Below are 13,727 nucleotides of genomic sequence, written 5' to 3'. Positions count from 1 at the left end.
GTTGCTTCCTAAGTGGACAGTTTGATTTCACAGAAGTGTGATTGACTTGGAGTTACATTGTGTTGTTTAAGTGTTCCCTTTATTTTTTTGAGCAGTGTATATAGATATATAGATAGATATAGAATATCTCTTTGAGCATGGTGCAGTTATTAATTATACCCACTACAAAGATACAGGCACCTTTTTTAAATTAGTTGCCGGAGAGGAAGGACACCACACAGGTATTACAACATGAGGTTACAGAGTTTAATAGCTGTGATAGGAGATACTGTAACTGAGGATGGATCAACAACATTGTAGTTACTCGACAATACTAACATAAATGACAGTGGAAAGAAGAAAGCCTGTACAGAATACAAATATTCCAAAACATGCATCCTGTTTGCATAAATGCACTAAAGTAATTGTGGGGATAACGAGGAAGATGGGCGACACCTGGAGGGGTGTGGAGACAAGCACAAAGACAGGTAAAACAGATCTGGGTGTGACACCTAGTTCAAGTTTTGACTTAAAATCGTCTTGAAAATCTATGGTAAGACTTGAAAATGGCTGATCAACAACCAACTTGATAGAGCTTGAAGATTATTTTAAGATAATGGTCAAATATTGTACAATCCAGGTGTGCAAAGCTCTTAGACACTTACCCAGAAAGACTCACAGCTTTAATCTCTGCCAGAGGTGATTCTAACATGTATAGACTCAGGGGGTCTGATTACGATGCAATCGCAATCGGACTACACACTGCCCTTTCCCATCTGGAAAAATGGAACACCTATGTGAGAATTCTGTTCATTGACTACAGCTCAGCGTTCAACACCATAGTGCCCACAAAGTTCATCACTAAGCTAAGGACCCTGGGACTAAACACATCCATCTGAAACTGGATCCTGGACTTCCTGACCGGCCGCCTCCAGATGGTAAGGGTAAGCAACAATACATCTGCCACGTTGATCCTCCCTGTCCACCCACGACTGCGTGGCCAAACACGACTCCAACACCATCATTAAGTTTGCTGATGACACAACAGTGGAAAGCCTGATCTGCAACAACGATGAGACAGCCTATAGGGAGAAGGTCAGAGACCTGGTAGTGTGGTGCCAGGACAACAACCTCTCCCTCAATGTGATCAAGAAAAAGGAGCTGATCGTGGGCTACAGGAAAAGGTGGGCCGAACAGGCCTCATTAACATCGATGGGGCTGTAGTGGAGCGGGTTGAGAGTTTCATGTTCTTTGGTTTCCACATCACCGACGAACTATCATGGTCCAAACACACCAAGACAGTCGTGAAGAGGGCACGACAACACCTTTTACCCCTCAGGAGGCTGAAAAGATTTAGCATGGGTCCCCAGATCCTCAAAAAGTTCTACAGCTGGACCAGCGAGAGCATCCTGACTGGTTGCATCACTGCCTGGTATGGCAACTGCTCAGCCTCCGACCGCAAGGCACTACAGAGGGTAGTGCGTACGGCCCAGTACATCACTGGGGCCAAGCTTCCTGCCATCCAGGACCTACATACTAGGCGGTGTCAGAGGAAGGCATTGTTGGTTAAGGGCTTGTAAGTAAGCATTTAATGTATTCGGCACATGTGACAAATAATGATCCATAACAATGAGCTAATGAGGCACGATTTCGCCTGGCATAGAAAATATGCTCACTCGTCAAGACACTGTTGTTCAGAGGAGCTAGCCAACAACACAGATACAATAATACAATCACTTCAAACTGAAGCTGTAAAGACTGCAAATTAGTTGTGTTTCGTTTGACCCGATTCGTTTGACCCAATTCAGGAAACTAGGTGTATGTCGTAAGTCACGACTTCACAGTAGAGCCGTTTGAACGTACATTTTTTTTCCCAAAATGCGTTTTTTGGCAGAAATGCCTTCTCGAACATGTGAACTTTAATGTGCCTTAATATCAAACTTGTATGCCGTCTGTAAATACAAAGACAATTGTTAAAATTCAAGCCTAGTTGGTTTAGCCACAGAAAAAGTGAGCAACCTTCCCGCTAGCCATGATTGACTGAGATAATGAGTAGGCTGGACATGCCAAGAGATGAGTTTGGATTGGTCTGCCATAGGGAACGCATCTGTCTATTGGAGCTGGTTAGTATGTTTAGGTAATCATGTCGAACGTGGATTTTTCACGTAGTAAAACGGCATAATCCTAATGTTAAAGTTAAACTGTACTGTTAGCTAGCTAATGTTAGCTGGTTGTCTCGCTAGCTAACATTATGTGTATGCTCTCCACTTTCTGGAGGACCGAGTTTTGAAATCAGTGGAATTCGAGTATGATAGCTAAGGAGATGGAGAAAACACCTGTCTGGATTACATCTTCAAACTAAGGGCAACCATGCATGGCATCAGACAGGAGACGCGTCAAACCATGATGTATATGGGTAAGATAGTCTAGCTAGCTACATTTTCAGATATTACACGTTTCTAATTTTGACAGAAAATGGTTTCATTTCAAGTGTACTGTTAACCTCTCTAGGCTAGGCGGGACGAATTCGTCCCACCTACGTAACAGCCACTGCTATCCTGTGGCGCGATTTTCAAAATCTTCAAAATCCTATTACTTCAATTTCTCAAACATATGACTATTTTACAGCCATTTAAAGATAAGACTCTCGTTAATCTAACCACACTGTCCGATTTCAAAAAGGCTTTACAACGAAAGCAAAACATTAGATTATGTCAGCAGAGTACCAAGCCAGAAATAATCAGACACCCATTTTTCAAGCCAGCATATAATGTCACCAAAACCCAGAAGACAGCTAAATGCAGCACTCACCTTTGATGATCTTCATCAGATGACAACCCTAGGACATTATGTTATACAATACATGCATGTTTTGTTCAATCAAGTTCATATGTATATCAAAAACCAGCTTTTTACATTAGCATGTGACGTTCAGAACTAGCATACCCCCGCAAACTTACGGGGAATTCGCTAACATTTTACTAAATTACTCACGATAAACGTTCACAAAAAGCATAACAATTATTTTAAGAATTATAGATACAGACCTCCTCTATGCACTCGATATGTCCGATTTTAAAATAGCTTTTGGTGAAAGCACATTTTGCAATATTCTAAGTACATAACCCAGGCATCACGGGCTCGCTATTTAGACACCCGGCAAGTTTAGCACTCACCATAATCATATTTACTATTATAAAAATGTCATTACCTTTTGTTGTCTTCGTCAGAATGCACACCCAGGACGTCTACTTCAATAACAAATGTTGGTTTGGTCCAAAATAATCCATCGTTATATCCGAATAGCGGCGTTTTGTTCGATGCGTTCCAGACACTATCCGAAATAGTAAAGAAGTGTCGCGCTTGGCGCAATTCCTGACAATAAAATTCAAAGTATTCAATTGCCGTACGTCGAAGCATGTCAACCGCTGTTTAAAATCAATTTTACGTCATTTTTCTCGTTGAAAAGCGATAAAATTCCGACAGGGAATCTCCTTTTCGGCAAACAGAGGAAAAAAATCCCAAAGGCGGGGCGGTCGGGGTCACGCGCATAAGCTAGTGTCTCTTGATGGGCCACTTGAGAAAGGCGATAATGTGTTTCAGCCTGGGGCTGGAATGACGACATTCTCTTTTTCCCGGGCTATGAGAGCCTATGGACGACGTGGGAAGTGTCACGTTAGAGCAGAGATCCTTAGTAAATGATAGAGATGGCAAAGAAGTTCCAGAAATGGTCAGACAGGCCACTTCCTGTAAAGGAATCTCTCAGGTTTTGACCTGCCATTTGAGTTCTGTTATACTCACAGACACCATTCAAACAGTTTTAGAAAATTTAGGGTGTTTTCTATCCATATGTAATAAGTATATGCATATTCTAGTTACTGAGTAGGAGTGGTAACCAGATTAAATCGGGTATGTTTTTTATCCAGCCGTGTCAATGCTGCCCCCTAGCCCTAACAGGTTAACTAGCTAACGTTAGCTGGCTGGGTCGCTAGCTAACGTTATGTGTATGATCTTATTCATCGTATCTCAGACACATTTGCTTGACTAGTTATAGACATAGAACCTGGTTGGTTAGCTACCTGCAAATTCATGCTGGGTAGTAACGTCATGAATTGCGATTATGGTCCATTGTTTAGCGAGCTTGCTACATGTCTTAACAAATGACTCCACTATGCAAGTATCCATTTCAATAGAATGTCACTGCAACTGTTGATAGACCTACTAGCTGGTAAATTCGCTCTATCTACTTCAATTTCAGACCACGGGTAAGATAGTCTAGCAAGCTACATTTTCAGATATTAAACGTTTCTAGTTTTGACAAAGTATTTTCATTTCAAGTAAGTGTACTGTTAGCTAGCTAGCTAACATTAGCTGGCTGGCTTGCTAACTAACATTACGTAATGCGTTGGGATTCATTGTTTACCTAGCTAGCTATCTAGCTACATTTCTTATCAAAATACTCTCGTCGTAGTGTGCCTGAGCGTAGAATGACTGATTCATTTTTGAACTCTCAACACCCGTTGAATATGTCCAGTGTCAGTAAACATCGGCAACAAAGCATAATTCAATTGTTGCCAGCAGCACAGTTACAGTCACCAACACTCTGGATAACATGAAAACAGCCTAACCAGCTCTGCTAGGGTGAGTAAAATGGTCAGAGTGGGGTGTTCTCTCATTATGTGTCTGGAAGTAGCTAGCCAATGTTAGCCAGTTAGACTGTCGTGATGTCAGAGCTTTCGGATCAACCTTACTTATTGGCCAGAGCGTCCAGTGTGTGCGCTCTGAATGCGAAACGCTCTGAATTTACTAACAGACAATTTGACAGCACAATTGCAGTCACCGCTGCTCTGGATAACATAACAGCCTAAGCAGCTCTGCTAGGGCGAGTAATGTTCAGTAAGCTGTTCTCTCTCTCTCTTAGATGTCTGGAAGTAGCTGGCAAGTTAGTACAGAACGCTCGGCTCAACTCTTAAAGAGATGGGTGGGGCTAAGGCTTAAGAGGGTGTGAACAATGCTGAATGGGTGTAGACAAAGAAGGGCTCTCCAATACATTGAAACTTTGAAAGACGGTTTTCTCAAAAGTGAGTTTAAAAGTTGTCAACTTTCAAAGCAGAATTACAATACCATATTGTAGCTCTGAGTCTCTACTTTTATCAAATGTAAAAAAAACTGAAATTCAAATTTTGCTTCAAAGACCGAATCCAGGTGGTGAGTCACATATATCAATAAAAATTATGCCAGCTGATTCATGATTTCGACTGACTGAGAAACGCTGCCTGCCTGTCTGTCTCATCCCAACTCGTTCATTACTATGGGACAGCAGGAGATCCAATTTGAATATCGAAATAATGTTGCAAATGTCAGAAAGTTTTATACAGATCTCCGCTGTTGAAAGCGAAATGTTAGTCTGAAAGAAGTGAGACATAGTGTAAAGTATGGATGCTTTTTATAGAGGAGATCAAGTTTATAAGTTGCCTGGCGGGGCTGATGAGACAGTGGATTGCGCAGACAGATGGAACAGAGCAAATAGGCATTTTAACATCATAGATTTAGCCGGTGGCAACTTGTGGAATAGACACCGGCTGGAACGCAGTTTTAACCAATCAGGATTAGACCCACCCGTTGTATAATACATTGATTAGGTAAGTATATTAGTGTTTATTTTCCATTAAAAAAAGTATAAAAACACTTTCACAGAGTATTGTGTATATCGATGACAAAAAATGACAATGACATCCATTTTAATCCCACTTCGTAACATAAAAACAAATGTGGAAAAGGTCAAGGGGTGTGAATACTTTCTGAAGGCACTGTACATACAGTATCTGTTAGACTGATATGGTTTATTCACAGCCCTTGTTCTTTGAATCTTGCAGCTTTGCCCCCCCCCCGCCCGTCTACTGAGCAAGGTATGTGCTCATTGATTTTCCATAATGTTCTGACCCCCAAGCATGTATGGAACACCATCATAGTCGATCTTGGGATTGTCGCTTTTGGAGAACTGGATATTTCTTTTGAAGAGTTGTCTTGCTTATGTGGTTAGGGTTGAAACTGAAAAATGACGAGGTCCGTGTACTAAAAGTTGAAGTTTTCCTTTTGTACAGTTCCAACACACTGTACACACTTACCTCACTCGCAGCCTGGCTGTTGATGTACAGATCATCTTTATACCATGACCTCTCAGGCCTTATTGCTGACTACTTTAATCCATAGAAAGGTCAATAAAACTTGTGTAGAGCAGCTTCTAATCATAAAACCATGCGTGAAATCATGTGGTAGTTTGATGTGTTACAGAAGATGCTGGCTCGCTCTGACAACTGCAAGCTCTCCTTTTCCTCCAAGATTCCACTGCTGGTTAAATTCAACTTGCTACGTGCAAATACAAGACAAAGACAGAGAAAAGTGATGATTAATTCAATGCATAAATATCAGTAAATCACAATACTTAATATAGCTACTGTGAATCACAATAATACAGAAATAGTTTAATTCATCTATCATTCTTGAAAAGCAGGTATGATTGTAAAGCCAAGAGGACTGCACTAGTAACACATTGCATTGAGGTGTAAATTCAGGAGCCTCATGAATCATAGAAATACATATTTTGAATCCCTTCCACGACACTGCTATACAGTATAGATTGACCCACAGTAGGCCTACTGTTAAGGCTATGTACAAACAGACTGTAAGAAAGAGGTAAAACCCAGTTCTCTTTTGTTGTAATTCCACTTGACAGCACAAGGTGGCATTAGATGCACATCAAGATGTATAAATGCAGGATGATTTCAGAAAATAAATTATGCCATTCATTAGGTCTAGTTCTAGCCAACAGTGTAGTTCTAGTGATAATGCTAGCTACCTTGCTACAGGCTTTACTATTAACTACAAGTATATCAAATGATTCAGACCAGCTTTAATTGGCACATAGTTTATAGGTTTGTATTTCTAATGCCCCGACAGTGAGTGTTCTCTCAATGTCAAGATTCTCATGTTGCAATCAACAGGTACTCCTTGAATATCTGTCCTACAAACATACATTTGGTATTGCTTGAAAGATACAATTCTCCCCTTTACAGTCTGCTGTGCTTCCTACAGTAGAAGATATAGCCATAATACATCAGGCGCATCATTTGACATGCATGACCACAATTTAGTTGAGCAGCAATCTTTTATCTATCGTTTTGTGCTTACCAGATTGATCTTATATGCTTGTTCCAAGTGCTGGCATATCGTTTGTCTCTTCCTGTGGATGCAGGAGTGTGGACAAAATAAGTGACTGATAGCCAATTTCTTATGATACTATTGCCAATTTCTGCTGTCACTTGGACTTTCATTGCTTTGAGATGCTAACTATAATAAATAGCTATGTGGCTCTGAGCTAGCTAGATCATTTTGAGGTAGCTAGACAATCAACATCAGGTAAAGCCTGCTATCTGTGTAAAACAAATATTTAGACTGATAACTTGCCAACTAGTTTCGGTGGCAAGGGGTAGCTTCCAATATTCCAGTGGTAAAGTTTGCTAACTTAGCTAGTACTACTGTTACTACTAGCTAAATTGGCTAGTAATCGGATTTACAGCAGCTAGCTACAAAATAACAGTATGTCAAATGTATGGTATAGTGTAGCTAGCTAATACTTTTCTCAAACATTTGTTAGCTAGCTACTTACCATAGAAAATTCACAATGGCAAGCAAGCTGAGACAACAATTTTCCTCAGTGCTGCTATTCTACAGCTCGTCCAAGCGTCCTCAGTTTCAGCTGTCGTTCAACTGTCTTCATCATTTCGGGGCAGGTCATGTGATCAGACCGGCAGATCACAGGCCAGCTGTCTGAACTTAGCGCTACCCGTGTAGGAGCACTCCATGCATTAAAACATACCAGAATGTGCATAACAGAATCCTACCTGCACAACAGGACATGATAATCATCAGTATCATGACAAGGGCTACAATTAACTATTGAAGACTGCTGGCTGAAGAGTGGTTCAGACTTTTATAACTTCTATTAGCAAACACAAATAACAACCACTTTTCTCATAAATGAAAATCTTGCAACTAATCTTTGATCAGTGTTATTTACCCATATTTTTATAGTTAAAGTAGTTTGTTTGTGTGCGTATTTGTTTGTGTGTGTATCCGTGCGTGCTTGGTTTTCCAAAAGACTACCCACACCTGATAAGAATTACCTTTGTTAGTTGAGCCCTGTGAAAGGTCAAGTGTAAAAAGTGCCACCGGATCAGCGAGGTCAGACATGTTGGACTCTTGCAGTGGCAGTGCATGGGTAAAATCACTGAGGAAGCCAAGCTAGGAAAAAAGCCATGTTACAAATGTTGTGATAATTGCCTTGTTTTCTCTATAACCCATTCATTCATACGCCACCGTGATATACAATAAGGCCGAGACAACTAAAAGACAGTCACAGTGGTGGAATAAATTCCACTGCACATACACTACCGTTCAAAAGTTGGAGTCACTTAGAAATGTCCTTGTTTTTGAAAGAAAAGCACATTTTTTGTCCATTAACTTCTATGGGCTAGGTGGGACGCTACCTGCGGGACACAGCCAGTGAAATATCAGGGCGGAAAATTAAAAAACAACAAAATGTCATAATTCAACTTTCAAACATACAAATATTTTACACCATTTTAAAGATACACTTCTTGTTAATCTAACCACATTGTCTGATTTCAAAAAGGCTTTACAGCGAAAGCAAAACATTAGATTATGTTAGGAGAGTACATAGACAAAAATAATCACACAGCCATTTTCCAAGCAAGGACATGTCAATAAAACCCAAAACACAGCGAAATGAAGCACTAACCTTTGACGATCTTCATCAGATGACACTCCTAGGACATTATGTTACATGTATTGTGTATGTTTTGTTCGATAAAGTTCATATTTATGTTCGTATTTATATCCAAAAACAGCATTTTACATTGGCTCGTGATATTCAGAAAATGTATTCCCACCAAATCGTCCGGTGAATGTGCACATCAATTTACAAAAATCATCATAAATGTTGACAAAATACATCATTATTTTAACAATTACAGATAGACTACTCCTTTATGCAACCGCTGTGTCAGATTTTAAAATAACTTTACGGAGAAAGCACATTTTTCAATACTCTGAGTACATAGCTCAGCCATCATGGCGAGCTATTCAGACACTCGCCAAATTCGGGGCAACCTAAGATCAGAATTAGTATTAGAAATATTGTAGTACCTTTGCTGATCTTCGTCAGAATGCACTCACAGGACTGCTACTTCCACAATAAATGTTTTTGTTCCAAATAATCCATATTTATGTCCAAATACCTCCGTTTTGTTTGTGCGTACAGATCACTTATCCAAAGGCATAACGCGCAAGCGCAGAACGAGAGACCAAAAGTCAAAATGTTCCATTACCGTACTTAGAAGCATGTCAAACGCTGTTTAAAATCAATCTGTATGGTATTTTTTACGTAAAATTGCGATAATATTCCAACCGGACAATAGCATATTCATTCAAGAAGAAAAAGAGGGGTGCGCTCGCGGGACCGAGCATATCCAATCCCTTTGTTGCCAGGCAGACCACTCAGTAACTGAGCTCCTATACTCTGCCCAGTGACAGGAAAATGCTCAAACCACTTTCTGATGGCTTTAGACTGCCAATGGAAGCCTTAGGAAGTGCAACGTCACCCCAGACACGAGCTTCGATAGAGAATCAAAAAAAGAACTACAATTCTCAGACTTTTCACTTCCTGCATGGATTTGTCTCAGGTTTTTGCCTGCCATATGAGTTCTGTTACACAGACACCAATCAAACAGTTTTAGAAACTTTAGAGTGTTTTCTATCCAAATCTACTAATAATATGCATATTCTAGTTCCTGGGCCAGAGTAGTAACCTGTTTAAATTGAGTACGTTTTTCAGCCAGCTGTGAAAATACTGCCCCCTAGCCCAGACAGGTTAAAAGAACATCAAATTGGTCAGAAACACAGTGTAGACATTGTTAATGTTGTAAGTGACTATTGTAGCTGGAAACGGCAGATTTTTTATGGAATATCTACATAGGCGAACAGAGGCCCATTATCAGCAACCATCACTCCAGTGTTCCAATGGCACGATGTGTTAGCTAATCCAAGTTTATAATTTTAAAAGACTAATTGATCATTAGAAAACCCTTTTGCAATTATGTTAGCACAGCTGAAAACTGTTGTCCTGATTAAAGAAGCAATAAAACCTTCTTTGGACTAGTTTAGTATCTGGAGCATCAGCATTTGTGGGTTCGATTAGTCTCTTGTTCTGAGAAATGATGGCTATTCCTGTGTGAGAAATTGCCAAGAAACTGAAGATCTCGTACAACGCTGTGTACTACTCCCTTCACAGAACAGCGCAAACTGGCCCTAACCAGAATAGAAAGAGTGGGAAGCCCCTGTGCACAATGAGCAAGAGGACAAGTACATTAGAGTGTCTAGTTTGAGAAACAAATGCCTCACAAGTCCTCAACAAATTCTGGGGTGTGGGCTCCCTCTCTAGAGCCTGGCGGATGTCCACATCTAAGGCCCAAACCACTGGACCCACGACTCGGGAGGATGGGATTACGGGTGCCCTCTGGACAGGAGCCTCTCCCGAATTGTAGATATAGGACAGGGCATTGGCCTTGATGTTCTTAGAACCTGGGTGATAGGTCAGAGTGAAATCGAACCCGGTGAAGAGGGCCCACCTGGTTTGGCACGGATGCAGTCTCCTCGCTGTCCGTATGTACTCAAGGTTCTGATGGTCAGTGAGGATGACGAATGGTTCCTTGGCACCGTCCAGCCAGTGTCTCCACTCCTCTAATGCTAACTTCACAGCCAAGAGCTCCCGATAGCCAACGTTGTAATTCCTCTCTGTGGGGGTCAGTTTCTTGGAGAAGAAAGCACAAGGATACAATTTTAGTGGGTCCCCCTGTCTTTGTGACAAAACTGCCCCCACACCCACCTCCGATGCATCTACCTCAACCACAAAAGGTAGTGTGGGATCTGGGTGTTTTAGCAAGGGGGTGGAGGTGAAACGCCCCTTGAGGAGACAAAAGGCCTTGTCAGCTGCTGGAGACCAAACCAACCTATGAGGCCCACCCTTGAGAAGGGAAGTGAGAGGGGTGGTGACGGCACTGAAGTTCCTGATGAAGTGGCGGTAAAAGTTGGCAAACCCCAAAAAACAACCCTATGAACAACCCTATGTAACCCTATGATGGTGGTTAGGGCGGGCCATGACCTTACAGCATCTACCTTCTTGTCCTCCATCCTCACTCCCTGTGGGCTGATTTGGTAACCCAAGGAGACAGCCCTTTGGTGGATTTGGCACTTCTCCGCCTTGACGAACAGGTGGTTAGCCAAGAGGTGTTCCAGGACTGCACAAACGTGAGTGATGTGATCTTCCAGGTTGCTTGAGATGATCAGATGTCATCGATGTACACAATCACCTGACGTCCGAGCATGTCCCTGAACACCTCGTTGACGAATGCCTGGAACACTGACGGAGCATTGGCTAAGCCAAAGGGCATAACCAAGTACTCGTAGTGACCAGACATTGTGCTGAATGCCTTCTTCCACTCATCCCCCTCCTGGATGCGAATGAGATTGTATGCACTCCACAGATCCAGTTTGGTGAAGAACCAGCCCCCAATGAGCTGCTTGATGGCACCAGCGGGAAAGGGTACCGATACTTTGTGGTGATGTCATTGAGTCCACGGTAATCGATACAAGGGCGCAATTTTCCCTCCTTCTTGGCCACGAAGAAGAAATCAGCCAACGCAGGGGACGAAGACCTGCAGATGAAACCCTGTTGGAGCGCTTCTTGAATGTAGTCCTCCATGGCCTGGGTCTCAGACACCAACAGAGGGTAGATGCGTCTGCGCGGAGGTGTAGCACCGGAAAACAGGTCAATGGCACAGTCCCAGGGGCGATGAGGAGGGAGACAGGTAGCGCGGGTCTTGGAGAATACCTCCCTTAGATCCAGATATTCCCTCCAGGATGTTGGGCTGGAGGGCAACCACAGCACTCTCAACTGACGTGGAACCACAGGGGACAGGAAAGCAGGTCTTCCGGCATTCAGGTGACCAGTCGGTGATTCTCATCCTCGACCATGAGATGGTATTGTTATGGCGCTGAAGCCAAGGTAGGCCGAGGATGATCTTGTGAATTGGTGCACTGGTGATGAAGGTGATGTTTTCCTGGTGATTGGGCTCCACGGTGAGGGGGAGTGGTTTGGTGATGTGTGTGATGGTTCCGGATCCTAAAGGCCGACAGTCGAGACCTTGAACCTGAAAAGGAGAGGAGAGCGGGTAGATAGTAATATTGAGACAAGGGTCTGATCCATAAAGTTCCCCGCGGCGCCAGAATCCACTTAAGCTGTAGACAGGGCATGAGGGAGAGTCAGCCAGAGTGATGGGTACTAAAAGAGTCTAACAGGAAGAGCAGTAGATTGAATACTCACTCCTGGTCCAGGGGATGTAACATAACGTGACCGTCCCCCTGCCCTAGTGGATCCCGGATTCTGAAGTAACGGACACCGCTAGCGATTGTGCCCTCCCTGGCCACAGTACAGACAGAGCCCCAGCTGTATCCATCTGTGCCGTTCCACCACGGGAAAGCGTGTGACCCCTACCTCCATGGGTTCAGGCTCTGATCCCGAACACTCACCAAAGGAGGGACAGAAGCGATGGAGATGCCGACGCTCCCGGAGGAGGTTATCCAGACGGATGGCCATGGCAATGAGTGCGTGCTGGGTGAGGTTATCTCCTCGCGCAGACCTTGTCTAAATAACGTGCTGAGCGCCGGCGCATTCCATCCACTAGAAGCTGCTACTGTCCGGAAGGTAAGCGCATAGTCAGCAGCTGTCCGATTCCCCTGCTGGAGCTGAAGCAGACGCTCACCTCCCGCTCTGCCCTCTGCGGGATGATCGAAAATACATTTAAACAGAGCCATGAACCCCTCATAAGAATCTAGCTCCTCCTCTCCTCTCTCCCAGACGGCCGTAGCCAATTCCAATGTCTTCCCAGTCAGCAGAGAAATAACCGTGGCAACCTTAGACCTCTCGGTGGTGGGAGCTCCCATCTGATGTGCAAAATAGAGGGAGCACTGAAGGAGGAAGCCACGGCATTTGGATGGTGTCGCATCATATTTCTTTGGGAGGGATAGACGGACATTGCTGACCTGAGCGGTTTGCTGAATGGGCTGGTGTGCTGACTCGTTGGGTCTAGAATATCCTCTGCTGTTGAGACGTTGTAGACTGCAGAGAACATCTTCCATGGCAGTCCCCAGTTGAGCCAGCTGATCATGGTGTTGACGAAGGTCACATTGTTCAATGATTGTCTGGGAGATGTCCGGTTGTCCTGCTGCTTCCGTATTTTGAGTTGGTATTCTGTAATGATGGGGTGGTGAGTCCGAAGTAGATGAAACGTTTTAATAAAACAACAAAACCAAGAACATGACAATAACATAAGGCAGTACGCCGATACACAAGAACAATACCAACTGGTGAGTGAACATGGGAGAGTGACATAAAGGGGTGGAAATTATGAAGGTAATGGAGTCCAGGTGTGAATCATAATGATTCACAGGTGCACGTAATGATGAGTGCCAGGTGTGCGTAATGATGAATCCCAGGACTGGTGGTTAGTAGTCTGGCGGCATTGTATGCCGGAAGGGAGGAGCAGACGTGACACATTAACAATGTCTACACTGTATGTCTGATCAATTTGATGTTATTTATTGGACAA

The 13,727-nt window shown here is 43.1% G+C and overlaps 1 long non-coding RNA gene across 1 annotated transcript; it reads right to left on the bottom strand.

The window, feature by feature from the left end:
• Window positions 1–5,773: 5,773 nt before the first annotated feature.
• LOC106581649 (uncharacterized) lies at window positions 5,774–7,738 on the bottom strand. The gene is made up of 3 exons (XR_001323151.1): window positions 7,649–7,738; window positions 7,171–7,222; window positions 5,774–6,348 (listed from the first exon to the last, which is right to left on the bottom strand). It is a non-coding gene; the product is annotated as an uncharacterized lncRNA (long non-coding RNA).
• Window positions 7,739–13,727: the final 5,989 nt, after the last annotated feature.

The sequence above is a fragment of the Salmo salar genome, chromosome ssa21 (genome assembly GCF_905237065.1).
Source record: "Salmo salar chromosome ssa21, Ssal_v3.1, whole genome shotgun sequence".
Taxonomy (NCBI): Eukaryota; Metazoa; Chordata; class Actinopteri; order Salmoniformes; family Salmonidae; genus Salmo; species Salmo salar.
Note: the sequence above shows the minus strand (reverse complement) of the source record. Positions and strands in the feature narration are given on the sequence as shown.